Raw genomic sequence first — 22,936 nt, forward strand, 5'->3', positions numbered from 1 at the left:
GGTGCTCTCGTGTCTGCATCAGCTTCCGTCTGAACCACCCAGGAACATTATGGGCTAACGAACTCGAGTAAGTTCCGGCTGAGCATTAACGTGACCCGGTAAGAAAGACTCTACCCCCTCCCTCTCTTGATTGACGGTCCACACCACCAGCCCCTCTGTTAGCACAGTTTTCTTTTGAACTGCCGAAAGGGACCCTGGTCCAACCGCCAATCGTCGAGGATATTTTTCCTCTGGTGCTACTTCCGGACTAAACCGGCCTCGCCCAAAATGGCGCCGGTATCAATGGAAACTAACGGACGCCTCGTGGTGTTCCTTAACTAATGAAACTTGATGTACTAAGATATATATACAAACCATTGTGCACTCGAGGGGAAAGGGAGGAGGGTTCACTTGGCGAACGTTTGAGAGGGGTTCCGTAAAAATGTTGATTTCAATGAACGATTTATTTTTTGATATTTATTGTAACTGGTACATAACGTCGCCTATGATGCACACCCACGGTTTACATCTAGGAAATACGATTCCTATGAGCTTGACTGTGTTTCCATTTATGAACTAAATTGCCCCTGATTCCCTCGTCACGCAATGAAATATTTTTAGTTACTTGCAAATAATAAATTAGGCCTTTTTATATGTTCTTGTGTTATAAAATAACCCCCTACTGTATGTGCCTCCATCGACGACATATCAGGCCAAATTATGATTGTGCTCTCACATTTTACGTACTGAATGATTATACAAATAAAGGTCTTAAAAACTATGAATAGGCATCGCATACTTTTGTAAATGTGGGTATCGGTGGGAGGGTTTTTCTGTGCGCAACCGTTCTGCTCTTTTTTTTTAAGGTTATCCGAGAAATGATTGTCCGGCCCCGGATTGATGATCGGATCCCAGGTATGATACGTTGCCTCCAAAATATGCGACTAAGCTCAGGGACTGACATATGAAGAAGGACCTCGACGTCTGAGAATGGGTAAAGTAAAGCGGCGTGATTGATGAAATGTTATAAAGATATGGTGGTCGAAGGTACTGAGGTACCGGGTTGAATGAAGAACTGATATGCCTTAGGACCTCACAGCTTTGGGAATGATTTAAGGATCCCGATGGCCGGATACATCTACAAAACCGGGTACCTCACGCTAGGCACCTCTGATTCCTTTTTTTAGCGTCCCCCTACACACGATCCTTCATGCCATCCTCGAACCCCCCCCCCATGAACCACCTATCACATTGCCCGCCCCCCTTGACTGCAGAGACAAAGACCCTAAGGATTATATCCCGAAGAGATAAGTACGAGTATGCAGTAAGTAAAGGACTTTCGTGCCCGTACATTTGATGTGTTCGAATGTTGTTCCCCCACCTCCCCCTTTTTCCCTCCTTTTCCCCTCTGCAGATTACATTGGGGTCCCGATTAGGGTACCGTAAAGGATCTGGAGCCACGTCACGCCCGATGCATGAAAACGGACTACCGCTGCAAGACGACACAAAAAGGACGCCCTACCCAATGCACGACCTTTTTATACCAGATCTAATGCTCTTCTGTCCCAAAACTGCATGCTTTCTACATCCTAACACAGACCCGAAACGTCTAACGTTGGGTAACGCACTGAATAGCCCAAACAATACACGGTCATTCTCCATGTCCCATGTGTACTGTTTGGCCTATTGTCTCTCTCTCTCTCTCTCTCTCTCTCTCTCTCTCTCTCTCTCTCTCTCTCTCACTCTTTCACCCCTCCACACTTTCCCTCTTCCTAGCGACTGGCACCTAATTGACGAACCTGGTGCACCTCCTGATTGGCCCCAAATACCACAAGTATTTGCACAAATTTGTCCTAAATAAAATTGTATCGGTACCACGTTACTACCTCTCCTTTTCTGCTAAATATGGATGAAATTTAAATTGGCCAAAAGGAAAGGGACAGGTAAGACGACTGAGGTTCCCTAAATTTGACCCACAGCCAGGGAACCATTTGTCAGTGGCTTCTATGATAAAATGTGTCTGTGGTAATGCGACCATCCCCATTCCAAATTGTCTCTACACCCCAAACAGTAAGAAATGATCGAGACACCTCCGTCTTCCCAAAATGCCCCCAGTTTGGTGTCAGCTGCCCTGAACGAGAGCCTGAAAAACGCCCCCTGCTCTAATTTCACTGTGTCCCTAATTGTTTTCCATAAGATCCCTCCCTCCCCGAGGATAAGTTCAATAATTACCGCAAACCACCCCCCGAGTTTTTGTAGTAACCAGGTTGCGAGGATTTATATAGAAAGTTAGAAAGATGTGTGCAAAGTTGAAAATTAGATCGAAAATCGAAAGAACTTGTTGCAGTAAGCCTGGTTGAAAATAAGATGTTTTTATGTAATGAAGACTTGTTTAGCCTATGTTCACCCCTCAGAAGGATGCACATCAGACTGTGGTGAATAGCACGTTGCACTTTTTGTAAAATACAAGGCCCTGAAGGCCAGCCTAGCCTTGCAAGACTCGTACTAGGGAAATGGGTCTCTACCAGAAGAACTGACATCTACTATAATAGACGTATGCAATAAATGAGTACCAGACCTCGTACCTATTACAAATGAATATAATAACCATCAAAGCGCCAAAGAATTAGCCAGCAAAAGGAAGTTGTAAGGAATCCAGCAAACCCATCATCAATTGTTTATACGTTAACCGCAAGAATCTCCAATGTAGCGAGTGCTTACCCCAGTTGCTTGGTGTTGGGAGAGAAATAGATTTATGTAATTACCTTCTTCTGCAATATCTCTAAAGACTGTCTTTTCAAAACTCATTTAAGGGTATCACTGTCGGAGGAGAAAGAGACCGGATGTGGGAGCACGCGGCCTGACTGCGGATTGTGGAACATCAGCGACGGGGGCCGAGGCGAGACCACAGCAGTAAGGAGACGCAGGACGGGGCACTGTCTCAGACAAAGTTAAGGAAAGGGCTGACCTGAAGCCCCTGCTCTATGATCAACGTGTGCCAAAAAGTCCCCGCCCTCTGAACATGGTTACGGACCCGCCTGTCGCAAACTCTCCGTCCCCCTGATCTGTTCCCGACTTGGCCCTGCTCCATCCCCTCCTCCTCCGACCTACCATAAGGACTGTTCACACCCACACCTCTCCACCTGAACTTCCAAGTTCCTCCAAAATCCTACTGAGCTACCCAGAAAGGGGTATTTCCTGCGTCAAAAGGAAGGAAACTCCGACCGAGTAGACCACGAACTATGTTAATCTCAGAACGGTGATCTAGAACTCCACCAAGGATCACCCCTAAAGAGAAGATGAACGAAGTATGTGGTTCTACCCGCTACTGAACGCCTCGAAGGTGATGGAAGCAACAGGAAATACCCACCACAGAGACTCAAGAAACAAACAGATCTCACAATTCAGGGGCAATCGCATTTTTATTGCAAATCTATGCTCTGCGTTACAAAAGAAGATGCACCTGCTCCAAAACCATAACACATTGCTCCTATGAGGTCTGGCGAAACAAGACAAAATGTACCCCTGCCCGCAGACCTCCAACGACTCAATCCACATGAACATTCCTATTGACAGACCGAATTGTAATCCAGGTGCTTAACAGTGCCAACAGAAGACGACAAAAGACAACGAGAACTCTGATATTTTCTCTATATCTCCTTTCTCTCCCAATCACCATTGGACTAACAATGCACCCGCCGAATGCAAAAAAAAAAAAAAAAGGACTTACTTATATGATAACTTACCAGCTCCTATTTTGAATGACTATAAGTACCTATGATCTGTACCCAACGCCCTCGCTACGTAATTCTAGTCTGATATTGCATTTCGATGACTTTTTCTGCAACCAACTTAACGATGAACCCGACTACTAGATGATGAGATTTTTCAATATGATGTTTATAATGTGATGTTTATGTACAGTTCTTTTTGCCTAAGTCCACACTTCCTTACTTATGATCGCTGCATATAGGTATAGATAGGAAATAGGCCAGCAAGATGTCTTGGAAATGTTAAAGGGGGGACTGTGGAAAATTAGTACAAGCTTGGTGAACATTATCTGCGCCATCTTCCCCCTTTTCGAGCCCATTCGTGCGCGTAAGCGGCAGCCATTTTGAGCACCATGGCCCCCCTGCCCCTCGCTGATAGCCAGCGCGTCTCTCTCTCTCTTAACCTCGCAAGCATCCCCCCGCACACTGACAACCCCCGCTCTCTCATGCCCTGGGTCATAAACCCCACTTCAGCGCAGCTTCACCACAGAATCCCATCCTGTTCCCAGCGCGACACCTCCCCTCATTCCTTTCATGGCCTCAGATCCTTTTGATACAAACCCCCTTTTCCTGTATCCCCGTTTGTCTTCCTTGTTCCCAGGCCGCCACCTGGCCTTGCGGATACTGTTTATTACCCCGTACAGTAGGAAGCTTCCCCTCCCCATCAAAAGACCCTCGAGCCGATCAAAGCCCCCACCCTATGAGATCCGATCAACCCCATGCATTCCGTGAATCGGCGGAATGCCCTGCTGTGCGACAACCATCACCTGTTGTGACCGGGGTGGGGAATCCAACTGTAAATGTATGTGGGAACGGGCCTGAAGGGGAGATTCCGAGGATGTTCTTTCAAATACTAAAGTGTTGCGAGAATGTGTTATGTGCAATAAAGGTCATAAACCCTAGTATAAGAGGCCAGGCCTCAGAGATGTGGTTAGAGCACCTCGTGACGATACTTGCTGTCTGAATTGATGTGTTCTCCTCCGGAGAGAATAAAATCCTCGTTTCCTGCCTTCCAGTCTCCAGCGCCTGCTTCTTCATTGATTAACATTGGTGGGTCATAGAGGCGATACCGCCGGGCAACATAAAAAGGGTCTTTGGTTACTGGTTGTCTTTGGAACCCTTTTTTACACGGGCAATGCCCAAGGGGCCAGTGTCCGAGTGCTGCTGTGGGCCTCTTTTTTTTTAGCAGTCTGGGGGCCATTTGGGAGCTGTCTCTATTGTTCGAGCACAGCCCAGTGGGTGTCTGAGTGGCCTTTCTAGAAGCAGATCGGCGCTCATTGCCTCCGTTTAGCAACAGGCAGAGGTGTCAGTCCCTTTGTCTCTTGGGCCGGCCCATTAATGTGTGCACATACTGAGCGGGGGCAGGGGGCCTGAGTAGAAGTGGCCTAACTTGTTTCACCACTGTAAACTAGCGCGTGCATTTTTTTACCCCACTCCTAAAGTTTTTTTTTATATGATTACGCCATAGCAGTGATTTGAGGAGTGATTATGCAAATGTGGGGCGATTTTTTTTTTGTTGCGTGCCTGGCCGATTTTCAATCCCAATCCAACCCTGCAAGGGGCTAATTCCCCAGCGACGCGGGGGGAGGGGGCCCATGAGCGGCGCTGCGGTGCTCATGACGAGCTGAGCTCGTCATGTTGCACAGTGGAGCTGTGCTCATGACGAGCTGAGCTCGTTACAACTCCGCCCACTCAATGGAACGCCCCGCACAGGAGAGGAATTAGCACCCGTGGGTGTTCCGCGGCCGTTATGACGAGCTCAGCTCATCATGAGCATCCAAGTGGTTAACCCCCATGCCATAGCCAACCCCTGACCCACAATACAATGCACATCTAGTCAGATCTGGTGGCAATCGATGCCGTTGCATGGGATGTGCCTTATAGATGTGTCATCCTCGTCCATCTCCTATTGTAAAACTCTCATCAGTCGTACCCAGGAGCAGCCCTTGCAGCTACGAGGGAAATTTAAATAAATAATTAATTTTCCCACGTCGTCTGTTAAAATCCCCCAACTCAACCCGGCCATACTGCTCTTACCTGCACAGGCTGCGGCTGGTCGCACCTAAAATCAGAACAGAATGAACTTCTCATTCACTCACATCTGATATTGCCCAACTGAGCCTGCATTCTATTATTAATTCCATCCAGTGCTTGGAGACACCCATTGGAAAGTCTCTGGGTTTGGCATGGTCACAGTTGCTATTGTTTTCCATTTAATGTACAGTATCTGCGCATTCACCTTTCCATTCATGTCCGTGCACACTGCCTGAAAGGGAGTCGTTTTGGACAAGAAAGAAACTCGGTGTTCTGAAATGTTCCCTGAGGTTAGGATTGTTCGAAGCCACGTGCCATGTTGTCTTGGCTTGAAAGGGTTGTGACATTGTGTCAGCCAGGTGGGCAGTAAGACTGTGGCTTGTAATGGCTGGTTTGTTGCAGCTGAAACTCAAGGAGCCCTGTGAACAGCTGCCTACTGTGCTCTATTGTCAGAATTCAACTAAAGGTACTCGCTGGAAGTGACGTGTCCTTGATGTCACCTTGGCGTGTTTGTTGGCAGCTCATGGAAGTAAAGTCGGAAAGCGAACGCCATTTGCTTGGCTCTCTAAATCCGGCCACCCACCACCAGGCTTTCTTGTAAAATTAGGGGGTGACATGAGAACCTCCCTGATCTTCTCACACAGCTGGTTCTGTTTAGTTTCCCACCAAATACCTTTAAATGAACTCTTACGTTTTGATAAGGTTAATGCGACGTAGCATGATTTATTCTGAGTTACTGGTGAGCATGTTATGTAGGAAAGGGGGTGCCAAGAGGTGCTTTCTTACAGCCGCCTGCCAGTGTCAAGAGGACTGCACAGAACTGAGTGTGAATGACACAGCGATTCTCGGTGTTAAAGTCAAAGTCACTCAGACAATCACATGATTTTCATGGCTGGTTTTAGAGCTATTATGCAAAACCAAATTCTCAGAGTATGAATACTTGGCTAGGTGGCCCAGAGCAACCCCTAACCACCTTGTTAAAGGGTAGGTGAGCCTGGCTTCTGATACAGTAACATGTGTCAACCAAATTCCCAAAGATCTATCTCTAAGAGGTATGTCATTGTCCAAATACTTAGCAGTTTGGATTGTTTTACCAACTTTTGCTGTTAGTGCCCCACCAAGAAATACCCACAATACCCATAATTTCACCCCTAAACCAACCTTCTGAATGCAGCATTCGTTGGAGCACATGTGATTCCGGATTGGGAATGTACAACTTCGGTACACAACGAATGTGAATTGAGCTTGTAGTGATTTTTTATTCTTGTAGCCGTCAATAACACTCCTGTGTCCTGCTTGTTCAGTTCAAATGAGGCATGGCCAATCCAACCTTCAATCCTTCTGAAGTTGGTAAATTCGGTAGCATTAAACTGGAAAGTATTAACACTCTGGGCCTCATTTTTGAGGTATTGGCGCAGGGCAGCACCGCAAGTCTTTTTGCAGCACTGCCCTGCGCCAGTGTGAAAGGGCCAGCGCTTAATTTGTGATAAAATAAGTACCGGGGCCCTTGCCAGGAGGTCACTAGAGCTGGCACCACCCATTGCCCGCAACCGCTGCCAAAACAAAACTATTAACCATCACACTCCTAAAAGTGTGACAAGTCAGACTATACCAGGCCCCCGAAGCTGTAAGAATCTCTAGGGCGGCAGGTAGTAGTCATTTTTAATGTATAATTATTAACAGACACCTGTTGTGCTCACCCCTAAATTAGACACCATGTGTCAAACTGTCATATGTACCGGTGTTGACAAGTAAGTGCTGTTGGGAGCACAGGAAAACACCGGATCAAATTAAGCACTGGAAAGGGCAGGAATGCACCGTATTTATGAACTACAGTGCATTTCTGTCCTTTCTGCCTGCACTGGCGCACAATTTGGTGGCTAGCGCCAACGTGATCTAAGTTGCACTATGGTGAAATGGTGCCCCGTTGCAGGGTGGATTGGTATTGTGCAGGAAGGGGCACCATCCTGCACAGAATCAATCCCCAGAGGGGGTTCCCTCTTTCCATGTGTGCTGCATTCTACTGCACATATGGAAAGAGGATAAAAGGAGGAGAAATTAAAATATTTCTCCTCGTTACACCTGCTCTGAGGAAGTGAAAGGTTTTGAAACTGCTCCAAGTTTACAAGATTAAGTAAATCAGAGGCAACGTAAAAATCCATGAGTGTTGTGTGGGAAAACCCACTGCAAAGCTAATGAAGCGCCGCCTTGAGGCAGAGTACGGCATGACAGCGACTTGCGCTGCTTTGTCTTACTCCACATCTCTGAGGCCATCAAAGCCGCGCAGAGTAGCTTTGCGTCGCCTCATGGGTATGACTGAGAGACTTGCACCAGCGAAGCGTCAAAAAAAGTGACGCTCTGGCAGCGCAAGCCTCTCATAAATAAGCTGTCAGTGTATAGGGTGCCTGGAAATGGAAGAAGTGTTGTATAAACCCTGTATAAAATGCATTTAATGATAATGTCTGTTCCTAGTTTGGAAGCCACAATTTCTACAACAGATGGCTGACACCTACTTTTGAAGGTGAACACTGCAGTGTGTGGGAACTGCCCTGAAAGAGGCAGGATGGGACAATGGCTGGGCCCTGCTTTAGCATTATAACGAGGGGACTGTGCCCCTGTGGATGGCACATGGCTAATTAATGTTCGAGCACAGCTGAAAGGCGGGCACCTGCTGGTTTGCGCCTCATTATTATCAAATTCTTGATAGTGATATGTTAGCTTGTGTACATTCTGGAATCATGGCAGCTGCTTCTCTGAATCGAATGAATCTGGCATTACAATGGATGAAATGGAATGTAGGATTCTGCCGGGTGCATTATGGGAAATAACTCCCAACAAAGGACACGCCCCTTTGTTGCTGATGACCCTTTAACACTGTGACCATGGAAGGACCATGATGGAATTCACTGTCATTGTCTGGAGCCGTCCTCAAGGTCACGGAGCCCACCACAATAGAAGCGGCTGCGACATCTGTCTTCAGTCTCCTTTGACATTCAGATTAGGCGCCGCCAGCCCCTTTCCTTTCAAGGCCTTTCCCAACGCGGAAATACAAGTGTTTACGAGGGCACTCTGGTCGGTTCCTCCTGTTTTACAGCATTTAATTGCTCTGCGCAGTGAGCCCCTCCACTGGGGAAGCATTGAGAAGGCAAACGTATTTTATCAAACGCCCAGGCTTGCCTAATATGAAGGCATCAAAGAATCATTCACATAAACAGAGATTTCCAAAGTTATATTGAGGGGCAGACTTTACCGGGAGTGAACGTGTTAACACTGAGTCCATCCTTCTATGTGGGATCGAGACAACCAGAACCCAGCTATAATTATGCATCAGTTTATTATACATCGGCCATTCGGGCCTAGCAGAAATAACAACATTTTGCTAACTCCTTTTCTTGGGTAGCAGAACCAATTTGATCCCTCTATGATTGATACAGGGTCCCCCTGGTGTTGGCGCCTTAAGTAGCTGTCTAGTATTCCCTTTCGTAGCCTCCTCCCTTGACTCATCCCAGTTGGCTCTGGGGAGCTTTACAACATACAGTAACATGTACAATGTGTAGACAGGAGTCTGTATGTATGCTGCCATGATTGTTCTGCCTTCACCCCACATAGACCTGTGATAGGTCGCAGCGCATTTAGACAAAGGCGCGTCAGCTTCCTCAGCTCACCACGGGTAGCAGTGGCCAAGCAGTTCTGGCCAAATTCTGTAGGAGGGGTTTAGACGGTTTGTGGAATATATAATAAAACACTGATATTACCAAAGTCGATGCGTATGATTATTCCCTCAAAATGATTTGCTCATTACCAAAAATAAATATCTTTCAATACACAAGGAAATATTATGTGGTTAAAATGAAGCATTTAATTGTTCCCGAGCCACGCTCAGGTGTGACATCACTGAGCCATGTAAGGCACCACCCCGCGGCACTGATGTCAGTTTCTTTTTCCACACCTCTTCACGAATCCAAAGTTGCTCTGCTAGGAATGTTTCTAGCCGAAATATTGCTTTTTTGGCAGTATTTTATTAGGAATGTCTCCCCTAAAGTTATAAAGGATTAAGAGATGTAATTCATGTGCCAAGCATATGTTGCTCCTGGATCTGCATGACATCTACTGTAGTGTCTGGTCCCAGGGGACCTAGACAAGATTTGGAAGCTGGCAAGGGACATGCCTTCAACTACAGTTCTGCACTGATCAAGTTAAAAACATCCTGGTAAATCAAGAGCCTGTACTGAAGCATTTGTGTATTCAACCAAGGAACACAGGAGTTATTGGAATACACTTCTTACACAAACAAGCATATCTCTGAAGCTGTACACTGCACACAATAATATTCATCGAGCATAACTTGAGAGGGTGTTGGTGTTACGCCAGATTCGCCATCTTTCAGTCAACCCCCAAAATGACGAACACAAGAGAAAAAAGGCGAGGAATGGGTTACATGTTCTCTAGACCATTTTGCAAACTTGGAGTTGTACCTCTGGCGATCTACATGTGCATCTACAAGAAGGGGGACATAGTGGACATCAAGGGAATGGGAACAATTCAAAAGGGTATGCCGCACAAGTTTTACCATGGCAAGACTGAAAGGATATTCAATGTCACCCAACATGCAGTGGGCATTATTGTAAATAAACAAATCAAGGGCAAAATTCTTGCCAAGAGAATTAACGTGCGCATTAAACATATTAAACATTCAAAAAGCAGAGACTACTTTCTGAAGCGTGTCAAAGAGAATGAAAGGAGGAAAAGAATGGCCAAGGCGAAAGGCTTGTGGATTGAAATGAAACACCAGCCTGAAGCACCAAGAGCAGCGCACTTCATTAGTACACTGGGCAAGGAACTCGAACTGTTGGAGTCAATTCCCTACGAGTTCAGGCGTACATTTTTTATTTACCTGGGTAAACCTAAGAAACCGCTACGATGGATTAAACCCAGATCTGTGACTGGGGGTGAATGTTTTGCCATTGTGCAACATTCCGTCCATCGTCTTGTGTGTTTTGCTGTTCACCCTATGTGGGAAGGGTATGCCCAGACGTGGGTCTCGTGCTCACTAAGCCACTGGAGTCAAGCTATCCTGGCTGAAGACGGCTGATAGCCAGAAACCGACCCTAGGATGCTTGATTCCGGTCCAGGGAAGACATGGCCTGGCAGTTCGGGCTGGACTGTTCCCATGAGGCACAAGGTCAAGGCTGATTTGCGTATGGCCATGTCTGAACTGGGGTGGCATGGTGAGCAAAATAACGATGGATTAAACCCATATCTGTGACTGGGGGGTGAATGTTTTGCCATTGTGCAACATTCCATGCATCATCTTGTGTGTTAAACCTAAGAAACCCCCATACACCTGATGGCCTCCATGCAGCTAGCTTGGCTAGGGTCCTCGCATTAAAATGGCCATTTGCTCTTGGGGACTCTATAGTAGGAGAAGCCTATAGGCTCCAATAGCTCACATCAAGGATTGTCACAAAACAGTTACAGATATTGAGATGTGGAACGAGTTCTTATTTATTGCACCACATTTACAACCCACAATCTCTCCTAGTGCCCAAATGTCAGTCTTTAGGCAGCTGGGTGGTCACCAATCTTATAGTAGCACAGCCACAACCCAGGATCACTTCTTTTATTTTTGTCTGCAGCACCTAAGGTGTTAATAAAGTAATACACCTGTGATATGTTGTATATCTTCACCCAGCTACTGAACTGTTGGTTCAGGAGCTGGGCGAAGGAAGGTCAGCTATATAAGAGAACCTGTACCCAAAATCTGATGAATAATACCAGAAAAAGAGAACCTTGCACAGATGCATTCTGGCCCACTGAAATCAATTTCTTTTGAAATGGTTCTGTCTTGTGTGGTATGTGAATGCAAAAGAACAGTCGAATCCAATTTTCAACCGAGAGTCTCTTTTCTGTAAAACTTTGACTTTGCTTTTAAAAGCATAACTTTACAATTTCTCGAACCTGTTGGTGTTTTGTCCCTTCCCCATTACTGTGGTTGATTCTCTGCTGCAGGCCTGTTGCAAGGGCAGTTTCCTGAGCGGAAACTGCCCTTGCAACATCTTTAACTACCCAAACAATAAACACATGACAAGTGTTGAAAGCATCTCCTACCTGTTATTTTTTTCTCAATAAGGCACGTTTAGGAAATAAAACACCAGAAGGATACAGTGGTTCAAATTATAATTACATGAAAAATGCATATGTACTAGCACTGCTTCAGAAATATTGATTCGAAATCTTAACATTTAATTGGGAAACTGTCAACCAACGGTTGTGCTTTACATTATAATTTTGGTAAATGCAGGGCATCCGCTAAATCGTGATAGCCCCATTTTGTAGTGTATGTAGCTAATATGGACTTCAAATAGAGCCGCTTGTGGCAAATGACTTACATCCGCCACAGGCTCTGGCCTCTGGGTTAAAAGACCTGCGGTTAAAACTATCACCCGTCTGATGTCCAGCTCTGTGGGGCACTCACAAATGGAACATGGTCATAAAATTGTAGCCTCCTGACCTTTGCCCCTGTTAATTACCAAGTCTCTGCCCCATGCCCTTTGACACCGTTCCAGCCAATTTAGTCGTCAATTATAGTAACCCATTCGTTTCTAATTAGACATATTTACCAACCACTTGATGAAGACACACCATCCTTTTTTCAATTAAGCACATTTTAGTTTAATCAATAAATCTCTGTTTATTTTGGTTCAATTTGGTTCAAACCATTTTGTCCATACAAGAAATGCATATCGATAAACAAATACAAAAATACTAAGTAAAAAAAATGCCAAAATTAATACAAATATCCTCTCTTCAAAGATTGCAATATACATAATTTCATCAGAGACAGTCACAACCTATATAAAAAAATCTAGATAATCAATACAAAATACATTGTTCTTGAACTAAACCCAACAAAGTGAAAAAACTGTGCCAATAAGCATAACCCTCTAAGTCTAAGCCTTTTTGTATTGCCTTCCAAACATGCCATGTGAAATTGGCTGTGCAGAATGGTATTGGCTTTCATTATCACAGTATTTGCACAAAGCAAAAGCATCTTTCTTTCTACCAATTCGAAACTCATCAGGAAGGATTTCATCTATGTCTTCCTCAAGGACGTACATTGTGAATACAGAAAAAATGCACGTCATTTCCAACTAATGACTTGTCACAGAAATATTATGGGCCCAGTTCACTGTTAGATGGTATATAGAGAGGATGCTGAAGAGCAATCTTGATTACTGCGCCATAGGTATGTAGGAAGCCTTAGATTGACATTTTACCCATCTCCACCGAGATTTATAATGAGCACCTGCTGGGCTTGGTCAGAACTTTAATATTTCATTCTAAGTAGTAACCTTGAATGTTCCCATGCTTTTGGATTTGTCTGAGGCCTATTGATGAATTCGTAATAGAACCTGCATCAGACCACAGCCTGTTGAGCCCAATGTCGATCAAAGTGCTGCGAATGTTGACAATTCACAAATGTTGCTTTGACATTTCATGGGAGAGAATATCTTACAAAACCTGCAAAATATGACGGCAGGGTGGACGACAGCTCTCCCAGAACAATACCGGTCTTAGAGGAACCATGTCACCAATGCAATTTATCTGCCAGTTCTGTCGTCCGTAGAAGCATTAGCGGTGTAAAGGTAAAGAGGCTACATACCTGTAATTCTGCTCTATTTAAGGGCCTAACCTTAGTCTTGCCACTGTCCTATTCTTAAATTAGAATAAAAGGCAGAGATAACACTTGCTGTATTCGATAGGATTTTAGACCTTTTCCTCACCTGTGGTGTCCAGGACCCCTTACTGTCAAAGCACACGCGTATAGAGTTGAACTCTTTAACTACCTGCAATGGGGAATTATCGAAGAGAAACTATTTTATTTCACAGTAAGGAGTACATATGATTATAATTTTACATTTTGTAACATTCGTGCTAAGTTTTTCACGTGACACTAGTAGTGGTGCTCAAAAGCTAATAATTGGTGGTGCCATGTGATTTCAGTCCTAGGAAGGTCCACTGCATCATCAGCTGATATTAACTTTACAGCTAGCCCGCTGTTGCAGTTGGAGCAATCAAATGTTACTTACCCTATTCTATAAGGCTGCTGGGTCAGTGATTCTCAGGGCACAATCATTCCTTCATTTTGAAAATAGGTAAGTTGGATCCGGTGGGCCAAGAGGGTGGAATTAATCGAGAGGTCTAGATGCTATTAAAAATAATATTGGGATCTGGGGCCCACAATGCAGTATTGGCTAGAAAGAAGACCACATGTACCACCTTTGGAGAAGGTGCTTTAAGGAATATTTGGCTCTAAAGTGCCAAAAAAGTCCTCAAATGGAACAGGGGATAACACTATAATTTGAACCAGTGAACTGACCTTGTGGGATGGTGTAGATTCAGAAGAAAACCTAAAAAGTGACTAAGCCAATTATCCTCAGCTTTATGACAGCCTATTGAAGTAGACACAACTCAGTAGAAATAAAAAATAAAAAACTGTGCCAGTCTGTAACTTCTACAAAAAATAATGAACTTCCCTGTTGGAGGGTTGTATGATGTTACATCGTATGCTGTTACAACGCACACCATTACAACGCAGTTATCACAATTCATATGCCATTACAAATCATTACCATTACAACGCAAACTTTTACCAAGGATATGCCTTTACAACACATGCCTTCACAACGAATATTGTTGAAATAGCATGATTGGTAAAGGCATATGTGTGATAAAAGTTGCATATTTATCCACTCCAAATGCCTGCCAGTAGATTTAGACAGACTCCAGCACGCTCAGGTTCGCTGTGAATATGGGTTTATTGGCAATAAAACAACAGTAACGCGTTTCAGAAGCTGCCTTTCTTAAACCAATTGTGGTTGCCATTTTTGTTATTATATATACATGTTCCAGGGTATTTTCCTAACCTTAAAGTGACAGTGCATAAATCAACATTTTGACATTTTAAAAGACACAGTGCCTACCCTATAAAGTGACTAGTGCATACTGCAGCCACGCAGTTCTTTTTCTCACATTCAATGGTAATGCAAATACAGTAACACATATCATTCTAAATGTTACTGATATGTTGTATTCTAACATCTCTGTTCAAAAACTAGGTCAGTACCTGTTATAACTCGTAATTTATTAACTTCTGTTCCTTTCGGGACTCAGAACAATCATGGGCAAGTGACCTAATTAACCACAGTTCTTTTTTAAAAGAATGTCCTCAAGTTAATAATACTGTTTTGTAAATGTTGAGTTAAAATTGCGTCAGCGGCTATACAACACTAATAAAATCAAAACTAATCCCATGCTCACAACCACTGTGAGAACACCTATGTACAATGCGTTTTACTTGGTCTGGATTATAACAGGGAGGAAAAGAGAAACAGGATTAAAACAACAAATTCATTCAAAAATGTCACTCTTGTAAATATCAGATCCTGTCATGTAGAATGTCTTAATATCTAGTCCTCTACCAAAATCCACAGTTTACTTGTCTCACCAAAGAGCCATTATAAGCAACATTCAAAATCATATACAATAACTCATTGCGATGTTACAGATGGACATGTAAATCCTCTTCATTATTGAGGCCCATTGGGATCTTTGTGTTGAATCTTAGAATGTACCAGGATTCTAGTTGTCTCAAATATCTCTCCCTGTTACCGCCCCTTGGTCTTATTGGCGCTTGATCCAGAACAAAATATTCTAGATTACTAACCTCACTGTTATGTGTTTCTTCAAAGTGTCGAGCGACAGGGTATGTTAGGTCTTTATGTTTGATTTCCCGAATATGTTGTAGGATGCGTAGATGTCCTTTTAAAATAGTGCTCCCTATGTATAGTTTATGACAACTGCATCGCAGAGCATAAACCACATATTCACTTTTACAAGTTAATGGTTTCAGTATTCACCAATTGTTGCCAGAAAACAGCAACAGTATCTTTGTGGTATTGACCTCATATTGGCATACCTTGCATTTATGGAAGCGTCGAAAGCCTTTGCTACTACTGAGCCAACTTTGTTGTGTTCTAGATCCAGACACATTGTTTACTAGATCTTGTCTCATCGACCTGGCTTTCCGAAATGTCAGCAAGGGTCTTTTCTGTATTATAGGATCCAAAATCGGCTCACTGCAAATGAGGTGCCAATGCTTTTGGAAAATACCTCGTATTTCCTGAAGTGGACTATTAAAACCTGGGATGTATTTTATGGGTTGCTTCTGATCTGTCTGTGTCTTTCTTTGCTTGTTCTCTGCAAATATAAGCTTCTCCCTAGGGCTTTGATTGGCCCTTATCATGGATGTCTCTAACGTAGCTCTATTATACACTCTCCTAGTGAACCTCCCTGTTAGTTCTCTTTGTGCCAATTGAAGCTGGTCAGGTTCACTGCATGTTCTCCGCATGCGGAGGTTCTCTCTATAGGGTATACTATTTTTCGGCTTTACCGGATGAAAACTCCTGGCATGAAGCACTGTGTTTCCTGCCGTGCTCTTTCTAAATGTCCTGGTTTGCAGAGTCTCTTCAGGTATATATATATATATATTCTGCCAAAATGGTGACAAGCATAAATTAGTATAGTACGATGTGTAGCAGTAATAAACAATATATCATATGTTATTAATTTTGAAATTGGTACAACGTACATAGGTGAATGTGTGTCGAAGTTACCACGTAGATAAAGAACAGAGGTCGCTTATTAAATGACTCATGCAGACAGTTCTGGGTATCTTTATTTGGTTAATTTCATGACCCGCCCTTAGTTCGCCTTGCTCGATGTTCATGGTGCATGCTGGCTTTAGTAGTCCCATGCAGAACAAAATAAGATTTATGGGGCCCACTGTGGGTGAAAATTGCTTTTAAAATTATGATACAATAGCAGGACCTACTATAGGTGTGATTTTGTTCTCGATGGGACTACTAAAGCCAGTATATCCATACTATCTATACTACTATTATAAAGAGAGAACTTGCACCTTTTGGCCAGGTAAACTCGGGAACCACAGCGCCAATCTACACACCCGATACATCTATGAAAATGTCAGGGTGTGTAGATGGACATAGGCTATATAAAGTTTAAAAAAAAGTAAATAAAAAAAATTACGTTTCTAAACAAAGTAGTCCCCTGAAAGTAGCGCCGGCCAGGACCTAGCGCTGGCCGTGACGCGACGTGCGTGATGACGACGTGTTGGAGCGGCAGACATGGAGCCGCGATGAAGTGAGGAGCGCGGGGGCATCATGGCGAAGAGGAGCGGAGCGGCAGCTGAGGTAAGTAAACCTTAAAATCAGGGCGGGAGGGAGTCAGGGCGGGAGGGGAGCGGGTGTGTACAGAGGGGCAGGCGGGAGGAGTGGGGGCAGGAGGGAGTCGGGACAGTAGGGGGTCGGGCGGGAGCGGGTGCGTACGTTTTATTCACATGGTGTGCACAGGCTTCAAAAAGGTAGCCGTCATCCAGAAGGCTGGGGTGTGTAGTTGTCGGAGCGCTAGCAAATGGTTGCCTTCCATGTGTAGAGGAGCGGAGCGGCAGCTGACGTAAGTAAACCTTCAAATCAGGGTGGGAGGGAGTCGGAGCGGGAGGGAGTCGGGGCGGGAGGGGAGCGGGTGTGTACAGAGGAGCAGGCGGGAGGAGTGGGGGCGGGAGGGAGTCGGGACGGGAGGGGGTCGGGGCAGGAGCGAGTGTACTGCCCCAGCCCCTTTCTGCCCCAGGCAACGCTGGGGCGGTCTGCTAGTAATATAATAAAGAGAGAGCCCAAACCTTTGAGGTGGGTAATCTCAGGAACCACAGCGCCAATCACAACGTCCAATACAGCGTTGGAAAGGGCAGTTGCAGCAGAAGGACATAGGCTATGAAGACACCCACCATATACATTTAAAAGGTAAAAGAACCGTGCCAGCAAAGTAGTCCCTTTTGGACGTGTCTGCGTTGTGCTGTGGGCGTGTGCTGGGGACGTGACAAACGCTGGGGGCGTGTGGTACGTTCCGCCCTTCATGCCATGTCTCATATTTTGTGCTAATCCCACCCTGCTCCCTTTAAATACCCCTGCTACCCTGTACCCCAAAACCCAAACTTATCCCTAAACCCTAAAAATACCCCTGTACCCCAAAACCCAAACCTAACCCTTAACCCTTAAAATACCACTGTACCCCAAAACCCAAACCTACCCCTGAACCCTAAAATACCCCTGTACCCCAAAACCCAAACCTAGCCCCGAACCCTTAAAATACCCCTGTACCCCAAAACCTAAACCTACCCCTGAACTCTAAAAATACCCCGGTACCCTCAAACCTAGCCCTGAACCCCTTAAAATAACCCTGTACCCCTAAACCCAAACCTACCCCTGAACCCTAAAAATACCCCTATACCCTAAAAACCAAACCTAGCCCTGAACCCTAAGAATACCCCTTTACCCCAAAACCCATACCTATCCCTAAACCCACCCTGTACCCCATAACCCAAAACTATATCTGAACCCTTAAAATACTCAAACACCCCAAAACATATACCTCAGTACCCCAAAACATATACCCTATACCCATACTTACCATATCTAAACATTTTTAAAAAACATGCTTTTACCATTCATGCATTTACAACAAATTTCGTTGTAAATGTATGCGTGGTAAAAGCATATAAAATGTAATGCCTTGCGTTATAATGGCATTGCGGAGTCATGGTACTTTCGTAATGAAAGTATGCGGAGTGATGGTATGCGGAAAGAAAGTTACGGAATAGTGGGTGTTTACCCTCCCCCATTACGTACATTGGTGGCACGGAGGCCCACATATCCAGCAACATACTCATATTTTTTATCACCTATTTAAAAAATGCACAGGTCTCTCTCATTGATGGCCAGCACCAACATACACTTTTAGACACACCTCCCGCCACAAGTTCTAGAATTGCTAACTTTAGAGCTGGGGAGCTACGTTCGATTCTCGGCATCAGCTTAACATCCTGTGATTCCAGGCAAGTCGCTTTGTCTCCCTGTGCCTACCACAAATGAATGTGTTCTTCTGTAATGGCAATTGTGCCCATGCCATGTTGTCGAGTTCGCGCTATATAATATTGCAAGGAAAAATAAAGTAGGGAAACTTGAGTTCATACACTACTGAACGCGCACTCTTAAGTGCATTAGTAGTGCACTGTGAATCGGAGCAAAACAATATACTACTGGCCGGCTAGTATATATATATAGTGCGCATCCCTGTGCATCCCCGCCGCATAAAGAGGTCTGGACTTCCTGGCTGCTCTACGGGGCTTTGAACTTTTCAGTGTGGTTGCACTTAAGTCCAGATCCACCACTACGCCAGGAGGAGACGGCGGTTTGTAGGTATTTCACCTGCAATTTTGGACGACATGCACCGTCATGTTAGCCCCCGTGATGGACACTTGGCAGAAGGGTGGCGGCGGTTACGAAGAGGACCCGAGGAAAGCGCTGATTGCGGGACTCCTGTTACCTCCGTGGTTTCCTCTAGCGCTGTGCCTGTCAAGTTTCCCTGTTCCCCGAGTGCCTTCCCTCCCCAGGCTTCACTGGATCAAAATGCACCTTACAGCGGCATTATGGTCGGTGTAGTCCGCTACTGGAGAACTGCACAGGTGAGCCGCATCAGCATCAGGGGGCGGAGCAGGGTGAATTAAAACGAGATAGGATTGCACTCGTCACAACGGCAGAGGAAACACTGTGTGAGGGAGGCGCTGAAGAAGGCACGACATGCCGAAATGCATCCGCCCAACAAGAACCCTCAATAAAGCATTTCTTCACGTTCCTCTTCGGGTGCCTGCTCTTTTCTTTCGGGAGAAGATACTTTTCGATATATATATATATATATCTATACTACTATTATAAAGAGAGAACTTGCACCTTTTGGCCAGGTAAACTCGGGAACCAAAGCGCCAATCTACACACCCGATACATCTATGAAAATGTCAGGGTGTGTAGATGGACATAGGCTATATAATTTTTTTTAAAAAAGTAAATAAAAAAAATTACGTTTCTAAACAAAGTATTCCCCTGAAAGTAGCGCCGGCCGGGACCTAGCACTGGCCGTGACGCGACGTGCGTGATGACGACGTGTTGGACCGGCAGACATGGAGCTGCGGTGAAGTGAGGAGCGCGGGCGCGTCATGGCGAAGAGGAGCGGAGCGGCAGCTGAGGTAAGTAAACCTTAAAATCAGGGCGGGAGGGAGTCGGGGCGGGAGGGGAGCGGGTGTGTACAGAGGGGCAGGCGGGAGGAGTCGGGGCGGGAGGGAGTCGGGACGGGAGGGGGTCGGGCGGGAGCGGGTGTACTGCCCCCAGCTCCTTTCTGCCCCAGGCAACGCTGGGGCGGGCTGCTAATATATATATATATATATATATATACATACATATATATTCACAGTCTTTCATGCTCCTTCCGACCGCCAGGAACCCAAGAGAAGTGGCGCGAATGCCGGCGGAGCGCGCCGGCTAATCAATCTACCAAAGTCCACAGATGTTGTGCACTCTCAGTAAATACACAACGTGTTTCAACTTCCTACAAAGCCTTGTTCACATGAACAAGGCTTCGTAGGAAGTTGAAACATGTTGTGAGATTAAACACCTTTATGGATTACTGTACCAGGGCAGAGTGTGTATTTACTCAGAGCGCACGACAATTGTGGACTTTGGTGGATATATATATATATATATATATATATATATATATATATATATATATATATATACATACATACATACACATATATATATATATATATACACACACAAACACAAATGGATTTATATGTATATTTGTATGTTTTTAATATATTTCCACACACATTATTTATTAAAAAGATGTGTGTGCGTGTGTGTGTGTATATATATATATATATATATAGCCATGAACCCCACAATCCAAAAACATATACCCTAAAAATACCCTTGCCACCCAATGCCCATACCCATTCTAAACCCTAAAAATACCCTTGCTACCCAAAACTCATTCCCAACCTAACCCCTAAAAATACCCTTGCCACCCAAAAAACCCATACCCTCCCTAAACCTTAAAAGCCCATACTTACCTAGTACTTACATTTAAAATACATATTCCTTTACCATTCATGCCTTTACAATAAAATTCATTGTAAAGACAAGCATTTTAAAGGCATATGCTTGGTAAAGGTTTGCGTTGTAATGGTAACGTGTTGTAATGGTATCTGCATTGTGCTATCCGCGTTGTAATGGCATGCTTTAAAATGACCGCGATGTGATGGTTGTTTCCCCTGTTGGAGCAGGTCCAAGTTCCTTTTTCTTACTAATAAGCTTCTCATAAAAAATCTCCTGGCGACAATGCTCTCTGAAAGCAGGCCAAGATTTACTAATTTTCCACGCAGTGCAGCACAAGGGAGAAAACAATGCAGCGCCATAGCTACAATAATTGGCCTGTTGCTGATGTTATCCCCTGTGCTAGCACTCACAGAGGCTGCATTGCATGATGCACAGCCTCGAATCATGGGTGGGGCGGAGGTGAGTGGGTACTGTCGGGCATAGGATCCGACCTGGAAGCAAACCCTTTCAGTTCCAATTGCCATGTGTAGACACAGTCGAAAGGTTCCTACATTGGATATTCGTGAAAGGCATCCAAAAGGCGTCTTCGGTTGAGTAAAAGCGAAAGTGAGGTTAATCAAGGAGTGAAAATTCAACAATTGTCAGAGACACTGCTCATATCTAGAGCTTACTGCACCAGAGGTCACAAATTCTACCTTATAATGGCTTCTCTCCATCAGGTGTATCTCCATTCCTTACCCATTTGAGCATCTGAGAAAGACTTTTTAACGTTCCATGAAAAGTTACAGGCCTCTGTTCTCTGACAAGCTATACTTATTTATTTATTTTTTTAATATATTTTTAAGGAAGTTATAAAGCTGGCACCCACTGAGGGCCACATACCTGTACCTCACCCAGGCTGAAAATGGCCAATCAGAAGTCAGAAAGGTGTCAAGGGGAGCTACCCTTCTCCCCTAGGTCCCATGCACGCTCTATTGTGGCTTCGGAGAGGGCAGTGGCCAGAAGCAAGACATAGCCCCATGGCGACTCATTTAGGTGACATATTGCGCTCTCTGAGATGTGAAGATCTACGCACACGTTCACAGTACAGCTGCGCAAATACTGTCCTCCGCCTACCTCCCGCTGCTGACGCGCAGTCTACATGAAATATCGGTGAAGCCGCCAGGGTTGGAAGTGATTGAGGCAGTTCCCTGGTGGCCCCTACGACCCTGCATGGCATGGGTTGGAAGATGTAAATGTAAATGACAAGTCTCCCTTCCACTACACGCCTATAAGACCACTGTCAAGAAGATGATCACACTGCAAACCACAGCACCCAGACACCGGCCAAGGAGAATATCCTACCCAGAGCGAAGATGCCTTTTTAGCTAGATCTACGATATCATACAGCAGTCTGCCTAAGAACCTACAGTGCCTAGATACACTTTACAAAAACTGCATGACATAACATTAAAAAATAATATTAAAATAATTGGTTGACTCCCAATGAATTTAGGTATGAGAAACCTTTTATTTCCCTCTCGAAGAGAATAGTTGAGTTACTGTATACGTATTTAATGAACAATATAACTCATAAGCACCCTTCACCAGTATAGAGATATAGTCCATGCATGCCAACCGCCCCGATTCAGGCAGTAGATTCCTGATTTTTGAAGCAAAAAACGGCTATAAGTGTCTTGCGCCTAAAAACTGCCTCTGCCCCAGTTGGGGAAATACATTCCCCGTTTTTTTCCACAATCTCCCACTTCCCAGTTTGAAAATGTTGTCATGTATGATCGTCCCATCATTTATTTCCACTAACACACCCTAAGCACAATTCAAAGTAGTAATTCAACTGCCCTAGTTCATTTTGGCATTCAGAGTGAAGCCCATGCCACCTAGGTATTCCTCGCCATTGGGGGGGAGGGCATCAGCGGACCCCAGTTACTTCAAAGACACTGGATGGTCGTGAAATGTTGGAGTCTCAGGGGACCCTCTCCATCATCTCCAGGGAGCCCCAATCATTTTGCTTTACGTAACTTGTCAGAGTTCAGTTGTGACATTCTCAAACCAGGGCCTGTCAGCGTGACAGCTGTCATTCAGAAGCTGGAACTTTCTGCAGCTGAGAAATGTGTTGTGTTC

At 44.8% G+C, this 22,936-nt stretch overlaps 1 protein-coding gene across 1 annotated transcript in view; it reads left to right on the top strand.

The window, feature by feature from the left end:
• RAB11FIP4 (RAB11 family interacting protein 4) overlaps window positions 1–22,936 on the top strand; it is a 1,047,208-nt gene that overhangs the window by 751,867 nt on the left and 272,405 nt on the right. The window lies entirely within an intron of this gene.

Source organism: Lissotriton vulgaris, chromosome 7 (assembly GCF_964263255.1).
Source record: "Lissotriton vulgaris chromosome 7, aLisVul1.2, whole genome shotgun sequence".
Classification (NCBI taxonomy): Eukaryota; Metazoa; Chordata; class Amphibia; order Caudata; family Salamandridae; genus Lissotriton; species Lissotriton vulgaris.